The 4,864-nt window shown below is 35.5% G+C and overlaps 1 protein-coding gene across 6 annotated transcripts in view; it reads left to right on the top strand.

Moving 5' to 3' along the window:
- The window catches only part of MAPRE3 (microtubule associated protein RP/EB family member 3), a 94,899-nt gene that overhangs the window by 52,916 nt on the left and 37,119 nt on the right, over positions 1-4,864 (top strand). The gene's annotated exons all lie outside the window — the stretch shown is intronic.

Below are 4,864 nucleotides of genomic sequence, written 5' to 3'. Positions count from 1 at the left end.
GTAAGAATAGACTTTGAATTTAAAGATCTTCAAGAAAAGAGATTGCATATTTCCCAATGGAAGTCCTTTCAGAATTTATCAGCTCTATTCTTAGTCTTTCTAATAGACATTTAAACCATAAAGGGATGGAAATGAGAGGCATTTCAGAAGAATAATCAATCAGACACAGTGTCTATATCTTAATATAGATGCCTAGGGTTATGGGTTGAGCTGAAAGTGACCCCAGATATCATGTGTCTCAACTTAGTTCATTTTACAAATGAGGAAACTGAGCTCCAGTTTTTTGTTTATTTGTTTTATTGGTAGAAAAAGCAGAAGGGAAAGGAATTTATAGTTGTATTTGTTGCATTTGAGGAATGAGAGTTCAACAGGTATTCATAAAAGACAAGTGTTATGGATTATAGAGGGACTAATAAATGAGTATGGCATAATCCCTGCTTCTCAGACTTAAGACCTAGAGGAATTTATTCAAAGCAGATGAGTGAAGGTTCAGAGACTTTATCAGCAGATTGAGAGAATCTTAGAAGAGCAGGTGAAGCTATGAAGAGGGCATGCTCTGCAAAAACCATAGATGCCCAAAGGCTTGGTGTAGTACATTCCAACCCTGGGCCTTACTTGGGTGAATTGATTTCCCAAACTTGCCTCTCTTTTCCTCACCTTTAGATCCACAGGCCTACTGGGGGCAGAGTGGTAGCACGGAAGAAAAGCCCTTTGGGAGACCTGGGATCTTGCCTAACACACCCAGCAATTTACTCTCTGCCCCATCTGTCTTGTGTAATCAGTAAAATGAGATTGTGTGGGATGGTCTCTATGACCGTTTCCAGTTTTAGATTGGAAGAGAATCCTAAAGCTCATTTACCCCTCATTTTACAGATGAAGACATTTAAGCCCAAAGATACTGAGCCATTTCTACACGGGCAGCAGAGGGTGGGTTGTCGCCCAGGTGGAATTTGAGCCTTTCTGCTACATCATATTGATGTGGAAGAAATTGGTGTCACCCTCGAGCCTAAACCTGGCCAGCTCTTAAACCTGTTTTTTCCTTTCTCTTTCTCCTTGAGGGAGCACTGGCTGGAGCTTCAGCCTAGCCAGGTCTTCTGACTGCATTCTTGCACTTTCCTTCAGGCACCTCCCCTTTACCTTTGTTATGCACCCTATCCTCAAGCCTTGTCTCTCCAGGAAAAAAAGTTTTAATCTGTAAATTTTGCAGGCTTGTGAAATCTACATCTTGAACTTTTTCCAACTCCAGGGATACCTTGAGTTTTCCACTTCAAGAGCTCTCAGTCTTAATGACAATAATGTGGCTTCCTTCTCCCCCACTTTGCTAATTGGAAAATTTTCCCTTTTTTTTAAACACTCTTTTAGTGTTAGTTACCTTCCAAGAAATGTCACATATATTCCAGAGACCTCTGAGATAGGTGTCCTTATTTTAAGATCATGACTTATTCATTATTTATTTTATAACTACAGCACTTAACATAGTGCTTTGTATAAAGCATGAGCTTAATAAATAGCTGCTAAATGATTTAACTCTCATTCCTCCAGTTCAACAAGACCCAGTTCCAGACTTCCCTACCTTCTGCTTTCTCTATCATTAAAAAATATTTGGAGCTCAATTTCCTCATTTATAAAATGAATTATAAAATGGGCTAGATCATCTCTGGAATCCACTTTGCAGAATGCAGGTTGCATTTTAGTATTGTCTCATTTTATTTTTCCTTTTTAATTGATGCTTATCTTATGATTCTGGCAATAATATAACCTGTGAGCTTATTAACTTGGTATCATATCTTATTTTGTATGTGATATATATGGTACACATTAATGTTTATCACCTTTATGGTATGAGTCTAATGAAGTCAAAATGTTTCTCAGTCCTGACTTTGTCCTTGAGAGTGGTGAGTGTGGAAAACCCAAGATATATTCCCTTGATTGGCGAGAATGCAAAGACATAGGAAAAGAAAGAAAATTTTAAGTTAATTAAATCCTAGAAGTCAAGAGTGTGAAATTTGGATTTGCATAGAAGGTTTTGAGAAGCTAGAACAGGGTTTTGATGAGTGTAGGACATGTTTCCAGTAACAGGGAAATAAGCTAGTCTGTAATACTATTTATTTTTTATTTATTTATTTTTAGGTTTTTGCAAGGCAAACGGGGTTAAGTGGCCTGCCCAAGGCTACACAGCTAGGTAATTATTAAGTGTCTGAGACCGGATTTGAACCCAGGTACTCCTGACTCCAGGGCCGGTGCTTTATCCATTATGCCACCTAGCCGCCCCTGTGATACTATTTAGTGAAGGTTTCTACTGGTTCTTGGCCTTGCTAGATTTCTATTTACTTAGCAATTTTTCATTGTTGATATGAACTCATAAATCATACAAGATTTCTATTTCAGAATTCGGTTTTTTTAGTGAATTGTTCTTTACTTAAATTCTATACATTATTTTAATCAACCTAGGAAGAATGATTCTAATAATTTCTTTGCTGTGTTTCCTTTGAAAAACATTTTGGGTTATTACAATGGTGTTTCAAATGTCATGATATATATATAATACATATATATTATATGTATATATGAACTTTAAAAGTTCTTATTTATATTGTTATCTTCAAGATAACAATATAAATAAGAACTTTTAAAGTCTCAGATTTATTTGACCTTTGAGACAAAAAACATGAAGTGATGGAATCATTAATGCTTAAATGTTTAAATGTAAACAATAGTTTCCTAATGGCCATAAGATATCTAGCAATGTTCTTTGAGATGTATTATAGTAAATATTCCTGAGAGCCTGTGTGTCTTAAGTTTTCCTAATGATAGTAATTTAGAACTGAAATTTTTATTCGTTGAATGACTATTACCCTGTTTTTAGTTCAATTAATCTTTAATTGCAAAATAATAGAATAGTTTATTTTTTCCTTTAAAAATAAATGTCAAGTGAGTTGCTTTATATATCTTTGTGGCCCCTCAATTGAGTTTTTCTATGGGCCAGCGATAGAAAGAAAATTATTTATTAATTATTAATCATTACTAATTAATAATCATTTATTGATAACACTTGAGCTATCTAGCCCTGTATCTTAAAATGTAATCTGTAAATGCTAGCACTTTTGTGGGAATATTTAAGATGATGATGATCCAAATATATTTATGAAAGTAACGTGGTATAGTGGAAAGAATGCTTCATTTGCAATCAAACAACCTGGATTTGAAGAGTTTTAAAACCTTGGGAAAGCTTCATCTTTTCAGAATTTCAGTTTCCTTCTCTGTAAATGAGGAAATAAGACCATAATCTCTCCTAAGATTCTTCCCAGCTCTTTATGATCCAATGAAGACATTGTGACTTTTTTATTTACCCACATAAACATTCTGGATCCCATAATTTCATGTCTTATCAAAAATTATTACACCCCCCCCCCCCCCCCGTCTCCTATTTAAGTATCCAGATGTGGCTTTTTTTAACAAGTTCAACTAAGGGAAATTTGATGACTTCCAAATACAAAAATACTTGTATTTAGCTAAGAAACCAGACAACCACATGAAAATCACTTGGTATTGTAAGTCAGGGCTCCAACCTTACTTTCAAAAGTTTTTATTGAAACAATAGATAATATATTTTGATTTGACATTTTAGTGAGAGTGTTTGTTCCACTTTGTTTACTAAAGTATTTAATAAACCTGGGGGGGGGGGCTGCATAAAATCGCCTGTGGGCTACATTTTAGACAACCCTATCCTAAGTAATCAGTTCTAGAATTCTATTCTGACACAAAATTGCCTTCTAGTCAAATTAGGAGTGCATGCCATTGTGCCCTCTGGGTTCTGTTATATTGGCCTCCCTTCTAGGAGATGATACCCCCACCTTTTATGAGAGAACCTTTACTGTCCTGTAACCTCATCATTCTGTTCCAGTCTCTTTTTCCCAAAATCTAGGGAAAGGGTCCTGATATGAGGGATCTTAAGCCAGGATGAAGTCTTCTGCTTAGGTAGATGAAGCTGTTGGATATTCTTCCACATGTCACATATCATCAGGCCAATAAATCTTAAGTTTTTGGAGATGAAAACAGCTTAATGTACATGCCAGGCAGAAATATAAAAAGTGCTACTCAGATGCCTCAAAGTTCTGAGTATTTCCTAGATTGGACTGAAATTAAATGCGCTAGATTCTTACAAAGTAGAGATATTTAATAAACTGTTATGATCCAGAATGGCTTACATGTAGAGGGGCAGTTTCAAACTGTGAAATTTTTACAGTGAAATTTATAAACACAAGTGCCACCTATAGCCCCAGGGAGAATATTGACCTTACAGTGATTGTGTAATCTTTGGCCTCCTCTTTGGTATGAGATCATCTGTATGTTTGACTTTGTTTCGGAGTGATTACATTGTCTGAATAAGGAGAATAGACTAAAGTAAATTTATAAGAAGTTTCATCTAACCTCCTGTAGTATTTTGGAAGTTTTGTTGAGGAATGAGCTGGATTTTTTTTTTTATAGTGTTCCTGTTTTCCTAATGAATCCTACTTGTATAGTCATTCAGCACACAGTCCATTTCCAGGATGAACTAACTTTTGAGTACCTAGGGTTAGAGGGCCTGTCCTAGTTCTTCTATCTCTGTAACTCATGCTAACATGAGAACAATAAAGTCAGTTTTAGTGATTATGCAAAAACTGTTTTGAGAACTTAATCTTCATTGATTAGTATACATGTTATACCCTAATTTTCTCTGTCTGAAAATGTATAATAGCCTATAGAATCCATTTATTTAGGTAGCTTGATCCACATATAAAGAGAATCAAAGTCCTGGTGTTAGTCAAACAAATCAGAAAAAGGAGACTGGTGGCAGTGTAGTAGATGAGGATTAAGGGTCTCC

The sequence above is a fragment of the Macrotis lagotis genome, chromosome 1 (genome assembly GCF_037893015.1).
Source record: "Macrotis lagotis isolate mMagLag1 chromosome 1, bilby.v1.9.chrom.fasta, whole genome shotgun sequence".
NCBI lineage: Eukaryota > Metazoa > Chordata > Mammalia > Peramelemorphia > Peramelidae > Macrotis > Macrotis lagotis.
The sequence above is the reverse complement of the archived record's forward strand: the minus strand, read 5'-3'. Positions and strand labels throughout refer to the sequence as shown.